The 18034-nt window shown below is 46.9% G+C and overlaps 1 protein-coding gene across 1 annotated transcript in view; it reads right to left on the reverse strand.

The window, feature by feature from the left end:
* The window catches only part of gipc2 (GIPC PDZ domain containing family, member 2), a 50299-nt gene that overhangs the window by 23397 nt on the left and 8868 nt on the right, over positions 1-18034 (reverse strand). The gene's annotated exons all lie outside the window — the stretch shown is intronic.

Consider the following 18034-nt stretch of genomic DNA (forward strand, 5'->3'; position numbering starts at 1 on the left):
TTAGAACACATGGAGTTAGAACACATGGAGTTAGAACACAGGGAGTTAGAACACATGGAGTTAGAACACAGGGAGTTAAAACACATGGAGTTAGAACACATGGAGTTAGAACACATGGAGTTAGAACACAGGGAGTTAGAACACAGGGAGTTAGAACACATGGAGTTAGAACACATGGAGTTAGAACACAGGGAGTTAGAACACATGGAGTTAGAACACATGGAGTTAGAACACATGGAGTTAGAAATGAGGGAGTTAGAACACAGGGAGTTAGAACACAGGGAGTTAGAACACAGGGAGTTAGAACACAGGGAGTTAGAACACATGGAGTTAGAACACAGGGAGTTAGAACACAAGGAGTTAGAACACAGGGAGTTAGAACTGAGGGAGTTAGAAATGAGGGAGTTAGAACACATGGAGTTAGAACACAGGGAGTTAGAACACAGGGAGTTAGAACACATGGAGTTAGAACACATGGAGTTAGAACACAGGGAGTTAGAACACATGGAGTTAGAAATGAGGGAGTTAGAACACAGGGAGCTGGAACACAGGGAGTTAGAACACAGGGAGTTAGAACACAGGGAGTTAGAACACATGGAGTTAGAACACAGGGAGTTAGAACACATGGAGTTAGAACACAGGGAGTTAGAACACAGGGAGTTAGAACACAGGGAGTTAGAACACATGGAGTTAGAACACAGGGAGTTAGAACACAAGGAGTTAGAACACAGGGAGTTAGAACACAGGGAGTTAGAACGCAGGGAGTTAGAACGCAGGGAGTTAGAACGCAGGGAGTTAGAACGCAGGGAGTTAGAACACATGGAGTTAGAACACAGGGAGTTAGAACGCAGGGAGTTAGAACGCAGGGAGTTAGAACACAGGGAGCTAGAACACATGGAGTTAGAACACAGGGAGTTAGAACACAGGGAGTTAGAACACAGGGAGTTAGAACGCAGGGAGTTAGAACGCAGGGAGTTAGAACACAGGGAGTTAGAACACAGGGAGTTAGAACACAGGGAGTTAGAACACATGGAGTTAGAACACAGGGAGTTAGAACGCAGGGAGTTAGAACACAGGGAGTTAGAACACAGGGAGTTAGAACACAGGGACTTAGAACACAGGGAGTTAGAACTGAGGGAGTTAGAACACATGGAGTTAGAACACAGGGAGTTAGAACACAGGGAGTTAGAACACATGGAGTTAGAACACATGGAGTTAGAACACAAGGAGTTAGAACACAGGGAGTTAGAACACATGGAGTTAGAACACAGGGAGTTAGAACACATGGAGTTAGAACTGAGGGAGTTATAACACAGGGAGTTAGAACACAGGGAGTTAGAACACATGGAGTTAGAACACAGGGAGTTAGAACACAAGGAGTTAGAACACAGGGAGTTAGAACACAGGGAGTTAGAACACATGGAGTTAGAACACAGGGAGTTAGAACACATGGAGTTAGAACACAGGGAGTTAGAACTGAGGGAGTTAGAACACAGGGAGTTAGAACACAGGGAGTTAGAACACATGGAGTTAGAACACAGGGAGTTAGAACACATGGAGTTAGAACACAGGGAGTTAGAACACAGGGAGTTAGAACACATGGAGTTAGAACACATGGAGTTAGAACACAGGGAGTTAGAACACATGGAGTTAGAAATGAGGGAGTTAGAACACAGGGAGTTAGAACACAGGGAGTTAGAACACAGGGAGTTAGAACACAGGGAGTTAGAACACATGGAGTTAGAACACAGGGAGTTAGAACACAGGGAGTTAGAACACAGGGAGTTAGAACTGAGGGAGTTAGAACACATGGAGTTAGAACACATGGAGTTAGAACACAGGGAGTTAGAACTGAGGGAGTTAGAAATGAGGGAGTTAGAACACATGGAGTTAGAACACAAGGAGTTAGAACACAGGGAGTTAGAACACAGGGAGTTAGAACACAAGGAGTTAGAACACAGGGAGTTAGAACACAGGGAGTTAGAACACAAGGAGTTAGAACACAGGGAGTTAGAACACAGGGAGTTAGAACACATGGAGTTAGAACACAGGGAGTTAGAACACATGGAGTTAGAACACAGGGAGTTAGAACACAAGGAGTTAGAACACAGGGAGTTAGAACACAGGGAGTTAGAACACAAGGAGTTAGAACACAGGGAGTTAGAACACAGGGAGTTAGAACACATGGAGTTAGAACACAGGGAGTTAGAACACATGGAGTTAGAACACAGGGAGTTAGAACACAAGGAGTTAGAACACAGGGAGTTAGAACACAGGGAGTTAGAACACATGGAGTTAGAACACAGGGAGTTAGAACACATGGAGTTAGAACACAGGGAGTTAGAACACAAGGAGTTAGAACACAGGGAGTTAGAACTGAGGGAGTTAGAAATGAGGGAGTTAGAACACATGGAGTTAGAACATAGGGAGTTAGAACACAGGGAGTTAGAACTGAGGGAGTTAGAACTGAGGGAGTTAGAACACAGGGAGTTAGAACACAAGGAGTTAGAACACAGGGAGTTAGAACACAGGGAGTTAGAACACATGGAGTTAGAACACAGGGAGTTAGAACACATGGAGTTAGAACACAGGGAGTTAGAACTGAGGGAGTTAGAACACAGGGAGTTAGAACACAGGGAGTTAGAACACATGGAGTTAGAACACAGGGAGTTAGAACACATGGAGTTAGAACACAGGGAGTTAGAACACAGGGAGTTAGAACACAGGGAGTTAGAACACAGGGAGTTAGAACACAGGGAGTTAGAACGCAGGGAGTTAGAACACATGGAGTTAGAACACAGGGAGTTAGAACACATGGAGTTAGAACACATGGAGTTAGAACACAGGGAGTTAGAACACATGGAGTTAGAACACAGGGAGTTAGAACACATGGAGTTAGAACACATGGAGTTAGAACACAGGGAGTTAGAACACATGGAGTTAGAACACATGGAGTTAGAACACATGGAGTTAGAAATGAGGGAGTTAGAACACAGGGAGTTAGAACACAGGGAGTTAGAACACAGGGAGTTAGAACACAGGGAGTTAGAACACATGGAGTTAGAACACAGGGAGTTAGAACACATGGAGTTAGAACACAGGGAGTTAGAACACAGGGAGTTAGAACACAGGGAGTTAGAACACATGGAGTTAGAACACAGGGAGTTAGAACACAAGGAGTTAGAACACAGGGAGTTAGAACACAGGGAGTTAGAACGCAGGGAGTTAGAACGCAGGGAGTTAGAACGCAGGGAGTTAGAACGCAGGGAGTTAGAACACATGGAGTTAGAACACATGGAGTTAGAACGCAGGGAGTTAGAACGCAGGGAGTTAGAACACAGGGAGCTAGAACACATGGAGTTAGAACACAGGGAGTTAGAACACAGGGAGTTAGAACACCGGGAGTTAGAACGCAGGGAGTTAGAACGCAGGGAGTTAGAACACAGGGAGTTAGAACACAGGGAGTTAGAACACAGGGAGTTAGAACACAGGGAGTTAGAACGCAGGGAGTTAGAACACAGGGAGTTAGAACACAGGGAGTTAGAACACAGGGACTTAGAACACAGGGAGTTAGAACTGAGGGAGTTAGAACACATGGAGTTAGAACACAGGGAGTTAGAACTGAGGGAGTTAGAACACATGGAGTTAGAACACAGGGAGTTAGAACACAGGGAGTTAGAACACTGGGAGTTAGAACTGAGGGAGTTAGAACACAGGGAGTTAGAACACAGGGAGTTAGAACACAGGGAGTTAGAACACAGGGAGTTAGAACACAGGGAGTTAGAACTGAGGGAGTTAGAACACAGGGAGTTAGAACACAGGGAGTTAGAACACAGGGAGTTAGAATACAGGGAGTTAGAACACAGGGAGTTAGAACACAGGGAGTTAGAACACAGGGAGTTAGAACACATGGAGTTAGAACACAGGGAGTTAGAACACAGGGAGTTAGAACACAGGGAGTTAGAACACATGGAGTTAGAACACAGGGAGTTAGAACACATGGAGTTAGAACACATGGAGTTAGAACACAGGGAGTTAGAACACATGGAGTTAGAACACAGGGAGTTAGAACATAGGGAGTTAGAACACAGGGAGTTAGAACACAGGGAGTTAGAACTGAGGGAGTTAGAACACATGGAGTCAGAACACAGGGAGTTAGAACACAGGGAGTTAGAACACATGGAGTTAGAACACATGGAGTTAGAACACAAGGAGTTAGAACACAGGGAGTTAGAACACAGGGAGTTAGAACACATGGAGTTAGAACACAGGGAGTTAGAACACATGGAGTTAGAACACAGGGAGTTAGAACACATGGAGTTAGAACATAGGGAGTTAGAACTGAGGGAATTAGAACACAGGGAGTTAGAACACAGGGAGTTAGAACATAGGGAGTTAGAACTGAGGGAATTAGATCACATGGTCATGGAAAGTGTACAAAAAATGATGACCTCCACTCTTAGATACACTACATTATTAAAAGTATGTGGACACCTGCTCGTTGAACATCTCATTCCAAAATCATGGGCATTAATATGGAGTTGGTCCCCCCTTTGCTGCTATAACAGCCTCCACTCTTCTGGGAAGGCTTTCCACTAGATGTTGGAACATGGACAGGGACTTGCTTCCATTCAGCCACAAGAGCATTAGTGAGGTCGGGCACTGATGTTGGGCGATTATGCCTGGCTCGCAGTCGGGTGTTTCAATTAATCCCAAAGGTGTTCGAAGGTTGAGGTCAGGGCTCTGTGCAGGCCAGTCAAGTTCTTCCACACCGATCTCGACAAACCATTTCTGTATGGACCTTGCTTTGTGCACGGGGGCATTGTCATGCTGAAACAGGAAAGGGCCTTCCCCAAACTGTTGCCACAAAGTTGGAAGCACAGAATCGTCTAGAATGTCATTGTATGCTGTAGCGTTAAGATTTCCCTTTACTGAAACTAAGGGGCCTAGACCGAACCATGAAAAACAGCCCCAGACCATTATTCCTCCTCCACCAAACTTTACAGTTGGCACTATGCATTGGGGGCAGGTAGCGTTCTCCTGGCATCTGCCAAACCCAGATTCGTCTGTCGGACTGCCAGATGGTGAAGCGTGATTCATCACTCCAGAGAACACGTTTCCACTGCTCCAGAGTCCAGTGGCTGCGAGCTTTACACCCCTCCAGCTGACGCTTGGCATTGCACATGGTGATCTTAGGCTTGTGTGTGGCTGCTCGGCCATGGAAACCCATTTCAATAAGCTCCCGACGAACAGTTATTGTGCTGACGTTGCTTCCAGAGGCAGTTTGGAACTCGGTAGTGAGTGTTGCAACTGATGACAGACAATTTCTACGTGCTACGCGCTTCAGTGAGGTCCCGTTCAGTGCGGTCCCGTTCTGTGAGCTTGTGTGGCCTACCACTTCGCAGCTGAGCCGTTGTTGCTCCTAGACGTTTCCACTTTACAATAACAGCACTTACAGTTGATCGGGCAGCTCTAGCAGGGCAGAAATTTGATGAACTGACTTGTTGGAAAGGTGCCATCCTATGACGGTGCCACGTTGAAAGTCACTGAGCTCTTCAGTATGGGCCATTCTACTGCCAATGTTTATGGAGATTGCATGGCTGTGTGCTCAATTTTATACATCTGTCAGCAACGGTGTGGCTGAAATAGCCAAATCCACTAATTTGAAGGGGTGTCCATATACTTTTGTATATATAGTGTAACTAACTGAATACCGTATATAACTAACTGAATACCGTATACAACTAACTGGATACCGTATATAACTAACTGAATACTGGTATAACTTGTTTAAGGAATTTTGTTGCTTCATCTAATGAGAAAACCATGGCATTTTTATAATGGCTAACCTAGAGATGTGCAATGAAATGCTGACCTGACATATGCTGTGTTAATTTGCCCAGCCAAGTTCAGGTGAATCTGATAATTCATTGACTGACTGTCTGTCTGACTCTGTCTGTCTGTTTGTCTGTCTGTCTGTCTGTCTGTCTGTCTGTCTGTCTGACTCTCTGACTCTCTGACTGACTACACTGAACTAAAATAGAAACGCTAAACGCAACAATTACTAAGATTTTACTGAGTTACAGTTCATAAAAGGAAATCAGTCAATTGAAATAAATTCATTAGGCCCTAATCTATGGATTTCACATGACTGGGAATACAGATACGCATCTGTTGGTCACAGATACCTTTTCAAAAAAGTAGGGGCGTGGATCGGAAAACCAGTCAGTATCTGGTGTGACCACCATTTGCCTCATGCAGCGCGACACATCTCCTTCGCATAGAGTTGATCAGGCTGTTGATTGTGGCCTGTGGAATGTTGTCCCACTCCTCTTCAATGGCTGTGCGAAGTTGCTGGATATTGGCGGGAACTGGAACACGCTGTCGTACACGTCGACCCAGAGCATCCCAAACATGCTCAATGGGTGACAGTATGCAGGCCATGGAAGAACTGGGACATTTTCAGCTTCCAGGAATTGTGTACAGGTATTTTGGTATTTTATTAGGATCCCCATTGTCAAGCGACGTGTATGCGGTTAGCGAAGTCAAATGCAGGACACAGAGCGGCTGGCAACGTTCTTTACTGAACACGGTAATAAACGTACACAACAACAAACCCCCAAAACAGGGAGGAAAACACAAAGACCCGTACATACAAGAAACTGCCGGAATGACAAACGAACAATCACACACAAAATAACCAAATGAGAGACAGGGGTTAATATAGGGAATACAATCCAACATAATGGGAAACAGGTGTAAACAATAAAGACCAAACAAGACAAACACCGAAACATCGATCGGCAGCAGCTAGTACTCCGGGGACGACGAACGCCGAAGCCTGCCCGAGCAAGGAGGAGGAGCAGCCTCGGCTGAATCCGTGACACCCATTAGCTGTTGCAAAAGCAGCAGCTACTCTTCCTGGGGTCCACACGAAACATGAAACATGACATAATACAGAACATTAATAGACAAGAACAGCTCAAGGACAGAACTACATCTCGTAGCCTACATATCAATACATACACACAAACTATCTAGGTCAAATAGGGGAGAGGCGTTGTGCCGTGAGGTGTTGCTTTCACTGTTTTTTGAAACCAGGTTTGCTGTTTATTTGAGCAAAATGAGATGGAATGGAGTTCCATGCAATAATGGCTCTATAAAATTCTGTACGCTTTCTTGAATTTGTTCTGGATTTGGGGACTGTGAAAAGACCCCTGGTGGCATGTCTGGTGGGGTAAGTGTGTGTGTCAGAGCTGTGTGTAAGTTGACTATGCAAACAATTTGGGATTTTCAACACATTAATGTTTCTTATAAAAAGAAGAAGTGATGCAGTCAGTCTCTCCTCAACTCTTAGCCAAGAGAGACTGGCATGCATAGTATTTATATCAGCCCTCTGATTACAATGAAGAGCAAGACGTGCTGCTCTGTTCTGGGCCAGCTGCAGCTTAACTAGGTCTTTCCTTGCAGCACTCGACCACACGACTGGACAATAATCAAGATTAGACAAAACTAGAGCCTGCAGAACTTGCTTTTTGGAGTGTGATGTCAAAAAAGCAGAGCATATCTTTATTACGGACAGACCTCTCCTCATCTTTACAACCATTGAATCTATGTTTTGACCATGATAGTTTACAATCTAAGGTAATGCCAAGTCATTTAGTCTCCTCAACTTGTTCAACAGCCACACCATTCATTACCAGATTCAGCTGAGGTCTAGAACTTAGGGAATGCTTTGTACCAAATACAATGCTCTTAGTTTTAGAGATGTTCAGGACCAGTTTATTAGTGGCCACCCATCCCAAAACAGACTGCAACTCTTTGTTAAGGGTTTCAGTGACTTCATTAGCTGTGGTTGCAGATGTGTGTATTGTTGAATCATCAGCATACATGGACACACATGCTTTGTTAAATGCCAGTGGCAGGTAAAAATAGAAAAGAGTAGAGGGCCTAGAGAGCTGCCCTGTGGTACACCACACATGTTTGACATTAGAGAAGCTTCCATTAAAGAAAACTCTTTGAGTTCTATTAGATAGCTCCGAATCCACGATATGGCAGAGGTTGAAAAGCCATAACACATACGTTTTTTCAATAACAGGTTATGGTCAATAATATCAAAGGCTGCACTGAAATCTAACAGTACAGCTCCCACAATCTTCTTATTATCAATTTCTTTCAACCAATCATCAGTAATTTGTGTCAGTGCAGTACATGTTGAGTGCACATCACTATAAGCATGCTGAAAGTCTGTTGTTAATTTGTTTACAGAGAAATAGCATTGTATTTGGTCAAACACCATTTTTTCCAACAGTTTTGCTAAGAGCTGGCAGCAAGCTGATAGGTCTGCTGTTAGAACCAGTAAAGGATGCTTTACCACTCTTGGGTAGCGGAATGACATTGGCTTCCCTCCAGGCCTGAGGACAAAGACTTTCCTCTAGGCTCAGATTAAAGATATGACAGATAGGAGTGGATATAGTCAGCTACCATCCTCACCAGCTTTCCATCTAAGTTGTCAATGCCAGGAGGTTGGTAATTATTGACCGATAACAATCATTTTTCCACCTCTCCCACACTAACTTTACAAAATTCAAACTTGCAATGCTTTTCTTTCATTATTTGTCTTCGCGACATGGGGCCGTGCATTATCATTCTGAAACAATGAGGTGATGGCGGCAGATCAATGTCACGACAATGGGCATCAGGATCTCGTCACGGTATATCTGTGCATTCAAATTGCCATCGATAAAATGCAATTGTGTTCGTTGTCCATAGCTTATGCCTGCCCATACCATAACCACACCACCACCATGGGGCACTCTGTTCACAACTGCGTAGTAACCGACTTCAGATGTGGAGGTCCTGGGCTGGCGTGGTTACACGTGGTCTGCGGTTGTGAGGCTGGTTGGACGTGGTTGGACGTTCAGGTGGCAATCAGCAGAGTCGCTTCAACCTATTCCTTCCTGTCTGTGACATCACACCCCAACCTCTGAGCAGCCAATGGGAACTCTACGTCTCAACCTTGTTTACATCTCATCCGCTGTGGCAACCCTTCTATCCCCTTGGCTGGTAAACAACCACTTAACCAACTGAACCCCTTTCACCGTAATCACGTCTCAGCTCACAGCTGAGCTCTGTCTGTCTGTCTGAGCTCTGTCTGTCCGTCTGTCTGTCTGCCTGCCTGTCTGCCTGTCTGAGCTCTGTGTGTCTGTCTGTCTGATCCTAACTAAGCACATTCTATGTTGCTGTTCAGACCTGTTGCATACAGATGTAGGATTTTAATTTGAGCCAGTTTGCTACAGCAGGAAACTCATTCTGCAGCAACAGGAAATGTGAATTATTATGTGCATTATAATTTATGGACATTTTTTTGTAGGGGTTGATACATTTTTCATTAGGACAAATCAAGTCTGGCATTTTAAAGTGTAAATTACAAACTTTAGAAGCCTTTTTAAACCTTGAATACGCTACAAGTTAGCATTTCCTACTATACAACAAAAGAGTGATCAAATTAAGATCCTCCATCTGTATTATAGACGTGCACACACTTTAACACAGTGCTATCTGAGCCAAATGCATTATAAGGAAATAATGAAATTGTATTTGATAACAAATACAAAGGTGAAATCAACTACAAATACAAAGTATGAAAATGTATGCACTCACTAACTGTAAGTCGCTCTGGATACGAGAGTCTGCTAAATGACTAAAATGTAAAAATGTACATGTGAAACACAGAGGTCCATGAATGAAGTCTGCTGGTCAGTAAAATATCAAGAAATATGACAGCATAAGGAAAACAATCAAATAATATGAGACTACCGTTGGTCTCCTCTAGCTCAGTTTACTTTATAGTGTACTCAGTCTGTATTCTTTGACAGTAACGTAAAGCTTGAAGTTACTCTGAGAGGCCTGGGATCCATGTACTAACACCAGGTCGGCTCTGCTAACACCAGGTCTACTCTGCTAACACCAGGTCTACTCTGCTAACACCAGGTCGGCTCTGCTAACACCAGGTCTACTCTGCTAACACCAGGTCTACTCTGCTAACACCAGGTCTACTCTGCTAACACCAGGTCTACTCTGCTAACACCAGGTCTACTCTGCTAACACCAGGTCTACTCTGCTAACACCAGGTCTACTCTGCTAACACCAGGTCTACTCTGCTAACACCAGGTCTACTCTGCTAACACCAGGTCTACTCTGCTAACACCAGGTTGGCTCTGCTAACACCAGGTCTACTCTGCTAACACCAGGTCTACTCTGCTAACACCAGGTCTACTCTGCTAACACCAGGTCTAACACCAGGTCTACTCTGCTAACACCAGGTCTACTCTGCTAACACCAGGTCTACTCTGCTAACACCAGGTCTACTCTGCTAACACCAGGTCTACTCTGCTAACACCAGGTCGGCTCTGCTAACACCAGGTCTACTCTGCTAACACCAGGTCTACTCTGCTAACACCAGGTCTACTCTGCTAACACCAGGTCTACTCTGCTAACACCAGGTCGGCTCTACTAACACCAGGTCGGCTCTCGCTCAGTACTAACACCCAGTGTTAATTTCATCAACAAAAATAGTGACTGCTAATATTAATCAAACACCTATTTTTCAGTGCCAATTTATTAGATTAGCTTGAGGTTTAGTGACTCCACTACATCTCTCTCTCTCTCTCTCTCTCTCTCTCTCTCTCTCTCTCTCTCTCTCTCTCTCTCTCTCTCTCTCTTTCTCTCTCTCTCTCTCTCTCTCTCTCTCTCTCTCTCTCTCTCTCTCTCTCTGTAATGTGCAGTATCTTTGTAGGCTGAATTAGGAATTTACATGGTCAGATAATTGTTATATACAGCATTCTTATCAGTAGCAGTGCGATAGGGCGGCAGGTAGCCTAGCGGTTAAGAGTGTTGGACCAGTAACCGAAAGGTTGCTGGTTTGAATCCCGGAGCCGACTAGGTGAAAGAGCGTCTGCTAAATGACTAAAATGTGGTTAAAATCACTAATTGCGTTGTATGCTCTATAACTTGTTAGTTCATATGCCTTGACACCGTGATATATAGGCCTAAGGCCGAGGCAATAAGAAGACACAGTGGCAGAATAAATTCAACCACACCTTTGTTTTATCACAAAACCGGAGAGCATCATCTGTCCACAAAGCATATTGCATGGAACAGACATGACCTAAAGCATGGTCAAGCAAGTGAATGTTTCCAACATTTTCACACCACTGAACAACTATTGATTTAGAACCACGGAGCCGCAAGTCACAAAGAAAACAGGAGCTGCCTCCACTATTCCAGCACCATTTCAACTTCAACATTTCATCATCATCAAATCACCTCTGCTTAGTCTAATACAGTGACAACTAAAAGATACCAAAAACTGTTTAGTCCAATCGCCGTAAGCTAAATATGATGTGGCTTTCCATGGCTCTGATTTCTGTGTGTGCGTGCGCGTGTTTGCAAGTACAAAAACATGTTGACTCCAACGCCAATGCCATCCTCCTCTCTTTCATGATGATGAAACGGTCTATCACTCTGTCATACAGTACACATGTTTATTTTTTATTGTCCTAAGCTACCTGGCTAACATGTTTGCTTACTAGCCTAACTTCCATTCATGGGCAACGTTAGCTAGTTAACATTAACATAACTTCTACATCTAGCTACATATTGAACTTCCATCCTCTCAGGTCAGGGGCACAACAATGTATGAATTAATGGTTGGATCAGAATCCCTTGCCTTCAATGCTACGGCCCGCAACAATGTCATACTCGTTTGGACCAGACAGCATCAGATAGATGGCCTACACGTAGAGAGACAGAGATGGCCTACACGTAGAGAGACAGAGATGGCCTACACGTAGAGAGACAGAGATGGCCTACACGTAGAGAGACAGAGATGGCCTACACGTAGAGAGACAGAGATGGCCTACACGTAGAGAGACAGAGATGGCCTACACGTAGAGAGACAGAGATGGCCTACACGTAGAGAGACAGAGATGGCCTACACGTAGAGAGACAGAGATGGCCTACACGTAGAGAGACAGAGATGGCCTACACGTAGAGAGACAGAGATGGCCTACACGTAGAGAGACAGAGATGGCCTACACGTAGAGAGACAGAGATGGCCTACACGTAGAGAGACAGAGATGGCCTACACGTAGAGAGACAGAGATGGCCTACACGTAGAGAGACAGAGATGGCCTACACGTAGAGAGACAGAGATGGCCTACACGTAGAGAGACAGAGATGGCCTACACGTAAGAGACAGAGATGGCCTACACGTAAGAGACAGAGATGGCCTACACGTAGAGAGACAGAGATGGCCTACACGTAGAGAGACAGAGATGGCCTACACGTAGAGAGACAGAGATGGCCTACACGTAGAGAGACAGAGATGGCCTACACGTAGAGAGACAGAGATGGCCTACACGTAGAGAGACAGAGATGGCCTACACGTAGAGAGACAGAGATGGCCTACACGTAGAGAGCCAGAGATGGCCTACACGTAGAGAGCCAGAGATGGCCTACACGTAGAGAGCCAGAGATGGCCTACACGTAGAGAGCCAGAGATGGCCTACACGTAGAGAGCCAGAGATGGCCTACACGTAGAGAGACAGAGATGGCCTACACGTAGAGAGACAGAGATGGCCTACACGTAGAGAGACAGAGATGGCCTACACGTGAAGAGACAGAGATGGCCTACACGTAGAGAGACAGAGATGGCCTACACGTAGAGAGACAGAGATGGCCTACACGTAGAGAGACAGAGATGGCCTACACGTAGAGAGACAGAGATGGCCTACACGTAGAGAGACAGAGATGGCCTACACGTAGAGAGACAGAGATGGCCTACACGTAGAGAGACAGAGATGGCCTACACGTAGAGAGACAGAGATGGCCTACACGTAGAGAGACAGAGATGGCCTACACGTAGAGAGACAGAGATGGCCTACACGTAGAGAGACAGAGATGGCCTACACGTAGAGAGACAGAGATGGCCTACACGTAGAGAGACAGAGATGGCCTACACGTAGAGAGACAGAGATGGCCTACACGTAGAGAGACAGAGATGGCCTACACGTGAGAGAGACAGAGATGGCCTACACGTAGAGAGACAGAGATGGCCTACACGTAGAGAGACAGAGATGGCCTACACGTAGAGAGACAGAGATGGCCTACACGTAGAGACAGAGATGGCCTACACGTAGAGAGACAGAGATGGCCTACACGTAGAGAGACAGAGATGGCCTACACGTAGAGAGACAGAGATGGCCTACACGTAGAGAGACAGAGATGGCCTACACGTAGAGAGACAGAGATGGCCTACACGTAGAGAGACAGAGATGGCCTACACGTAGAGAGACAGAGATGGCCTACACGTAGAGAGACAGAGATGGCCTACACGTAAGAGAGACAGAGATGGCCTACACGTAGAGAGACAGAGATGGCCTACACGTAGAGAGACAGAGATGGCCTACACGTAGAGAGACAGAGATGGCCTACACGTAGAGAGACAGAGATGGCCTACACGTAGAGAGACAGAGATGGCCTACACGTAGAGAGACAGAGATGGCCTACACGTAGAGACAGAGATGGCCTACACGTAGAGAGACAGAGATGGCCTACACGTAGAGAGACAGAGATGGCCTACACGTAGAGAGACAGAGATGGCCTACACGTAGAGAGACAGAGATGGCCTACACGTAGAGAGACAGAGATGGCCTACACGTAGAGAGACAGAGATGGCCTACACGTAGAGAGACAGAGATGGCCTACACGTAAGAGAGACAGAGATGGCCTACACGTAGAGAGACAGAGATGGCCTACACGTAGAGAGACAGAGATGGCCTCCACGTAGAGAGACAGAGATGGCCTACACGTGAGAGACAGAGATGGCCTACACGTAGAGAGACAGAGATGGCCTACACGTAGAGAGACAGAGATGGCCTACACGTAGAGAGACAGAGATGGCCTACACGTAGAGAGACAGAGATGGCCTACACGTAGAGAGACAGAGATGGCCTACACGTAGAGAGACAGAGATGGCCTACACGCAGAGAGACAGAGATGGCCTACACGCAGAGAGACAGAGATGGCCTACACGCAGAGAGACAGAGATGGCCTACACGCAGAGAGACAGAGATGGCCTACACGCAGAGAGACAGAGATGGCCTACACGCAGAGAGACAGAGATGGCCTACACGCAGAGAGACAGAGATGGCCTACACGCAGAGAGACAGAGATGGCCTACACGCAGAGAGACAGAGATGGCCTACACGCAGAGAGACAGAGATGGCCTACACGTAGAGAGACAGAGATGGCCTACACGTAGAGAGACAGAGATGGCCTACACGTAGAGAGACAGAGATGGCCTACACGTAGAGAGACAGAGATGGCCTACACGTAGAGAGACAGAGATGGCCTACACGTAGAGAGACAGAGATGGCCTACACGTAGAGAGACAGAGATGGCCTACACGTAGAGAGACAGAGATGGCCTACACGTAGAGAGACAGAGATGGCCTACACGTAGAGAGACAGAGATGGCCTACACGTAGAGAGACAGAGATGGCCTACACGTAGAGAGACAGAGATGGCCTACACGTAGAGAGACAGAGATGGCCTACACGTAGAGAGACAGAGATGGCCTACACGTAGAGAGACAGAGATGGCCTACACGTCGTAGAGAGACAGAGATGGCCTACACGTAGAGAGACAGAGATGGCCTACACGTAGAGAGACAGAGATGGCCTACACGTAGAGAGACAGAGATGGCCTACACGTAGAGAGACAGAGATGGCCTACACGTAGAGAGACAGAGATGGCCTACACGTAGAGAGACAGAGATGGCCTACACGTAGAGAGACAGAGATGGCCTACACGTAGAGAGACAGAGATGGCCTACACGTAGAGAGACAGAGATGGCCTACACGTAGAGAGACAGAGATGGCCTACACGTAGAGAGACAGAGATGGCCTACACGTAGAGAGACAGAGATGGCCTACACGTAGAGAGACAGAGATGGCCTACACGTAGAGAGACAGAGATGGCCTACACGTAGAGAGACAGAGATGGCCTACACGTAGAGAGACAGAGATGGCCTACACGTAGAGAGACAGAGATGGCCTACACGTAGAGAGACAGAGATGGCCTACACGTAGAGAGACAGAGATGGCCTACACGTAGAGAGACAGAGATGGCCTACACGTAGAGAGACAGAGATGGCCTACACGTAGAGAGACAGAGATGGCCTACACGTAGAGAGACAGAGATGGCCTACACGTAGAGAGACAGAGATGGCCTACACGTAGAGAGACAGAGATGGCCTACACGTAGAGAGACAGAGATGGCCTACACGTAGAGAGACAGAGATGGCCTACACGTAGAGAGACAGAGATGGCCTACACGTAGAGAGACAGAGATGGCCTACACGTAGAGAGACAGAGATGGCCTACACGTAGAGAGACAGAGATGGCCTACACGTAGAGAGACAGAGATGGCCTACACGTAGAGAGACAGAGATGGCCTACACGTAGAGAGACAGAGATGGCCTACACGTAGAGAGACAGAGATGGCCTACACGTAGAGAGACAGAGATGGCCTACACGTAGAGAGACAGAGATGGCCTACACGTAGAGAGACAGAGATGGCCTACACGTAGAGAGACAGAGATGGCCTACACGTAGAGAGACAGAGATGGCCTACACGTAGAGAGACAGAGATGGCCTACACGTAGAGAGACAGAGATGGCCTACACGTAGAGAGACAGAGATGGCCTACACGTAGAGAGACAGAGATGGCCTACACGTAGAGAGACAGAGATGGCCTACACGTAGAGAGACAGAGATGGCCTACACGTAGAGAGACAGAGATGGCCTACACGTAGAGAGACAGAGATGGCCTACACGTAGAGAGACAGAGATGGCCTACACGTAGAGAGACAGAGATGGCCTACACGTAGAGAGACAGAGATGGCCTACACGTAGAGAGACAGAGATGGCCTACACGTAGAGAGACAGAGATGGCCTACACGTAGAGAGACAGAGATGGCCTACACGTAGAGAGACAGAGATGGCCTACACGTAGAGAGACAGAGATGGCCTACACGTAGAGAGACAGAGATGGCCTACACGTAGAGAGACAGAGATGGCCTACACGTAGAGAGACAGAGATGGCCTACACGTAGAGAGACAGAGATGGCCTACACGTAGAGAGACAGAGATGGCCTACACGTAGAGAGACAGAGATGGCCTACACGTAGAGAGACAGAGATGGCCTACACGTAGAGAGACAGAGATGGCCTACACGTAGAGAGACAGAGATGGCCTACACGTAGAGAGACAGAGATGGCCTACACGTAGAGAGACAGAGATGGCCTACACGTAGAGAGACAGAGATGGCCTACACGTAGAGAGACAGAGATGGCCTACACGTAGAGAGACAGAGATGGCCTACACGTAGAGAGACAGAGATGGCCTACACGTAGAGAGACAGAGATGGCCTACACGTAGAGAGACAGAGATGGCCTACACGTAGAGAGACAGAGATGGCCTACACGTAGAGAGACAGAGATGGCCTACACGTAGAGAGACAGAGATGGCCTACACGTAGAGAGACAGAGATGGCCTACACGTAGAGAGACAGAGATGGCCTACACGTAGAGAGACAGAGATGGCCTACACGTAGAGAGACAGAGATGGCCTACACGTAGAGAGACAGAGATGGCCTACACGTGAGAGACAGAGATGGCCTACACGTAGAGAGACAGAGATGGCCTACACGTAGAGAGACAGAGATGGCCTACACGTAGAGAGAGACAGAGATGGCCTACACGTAGAGAGACAGAGATGGCCTACACGTAGAGAGACAGAGATGGCCTACACGTAGAGAGACAGAGATGGCCTACACGTAGAGAGACAGAGATGGCCTACACGTAGAGAGACAGAGATGGCCTACACGTAGAGAGACAGAGATGGCCTACACGTGAGAGACAGAGATGGCCTACACGTAGAGAGACAGAGATGGCCTACACGTAGAGAGACAGAGATGGCCTACACGTAGAGAGACAGAGATGGCCTACACGTAGAGAGACAGAGATGGCCTACACGTAGAGAGACAGAGATGGCCTACACGTAAGAGACAGAGATGGCCTACACGTAGAGAGACAGAGATGGCCTACACGTAGAGAGACAGAGATGGCCTACACGTAGAGAGACAGAGATGGCCTACACGTAGAGAGACAGAGATGGCCTACACGTAGAGAGACAGAGATGGCCTACACGTAGAGAGACAGAGATGGCCTACACGTAGAGAGACAGAGATGGCCTACACGTAGAGAGACAGAGATGGCCTACACGTAGAGAGACAGAGATGGCCTACACGTAGAGAGACAGAGATGGCCTACACGTAGAGAGACAGAGATGGCCTACACGTAGAGAGACAGAGATGGCCTACACGTAGAGAGACAGAGATGGCCTACACGTAGAGAGACAGAGATGGCCTACACGTAGAGAGACAGAGATGGCCTACACGTAGAGAGACAGAGATGGCCTACACGTAGAGAGACAGAGATGGCCTACACGTAGAGAGACAGAGATGGCCTACACGTAGAGAGACAGAGATGGCCTACACGTAGAGAGACAGAGATGGCCTACACGTAGAGAGACAGAGATGGCCTACACGTAGAGAGACAGAGATGGCCTACACGTAGAGAGACAGAGATGGCCTACACGTAGAGAGACAGAGATGGCCTACACGTAGAGAGACAGAGATGGCCTACACGTAGAGAGACAGAGATGGCCTACACGTAGAGAGACAGAGATGGCCTACACGTAGAGAGACAGAGATGGCCTACACGTAGAGAGACAGAGATGGCCTACACGTAGAGAGACAGAGATAGCCTACACGTAGAGAGACAGAGATGGCCTACACGTAGAGAGACAGAGAGACTAAATATACAGTGAGGGGGAAAAAAGTATTTGATACCCTGCTGATTTTGTACGTTTGCCCACTGACAAAGACATGATCAGTCTATAATTTTA

The sequence above is a fragment of the Coregonus clupeaformis genome, chromosome 21 (assembly GCF_020615455.1).
Source record: "Coregonus clupeaformis isolate EN_2021a chromosome 21, ASM2061545v1, whole genome shotgun sequence".
Lineage (NCBI taxonomy): Eukaryota > Metazoa > Chordata > Actinopteri > Salmoniformes > Salmonidae > Coregonus > Coregonus clupeaformis.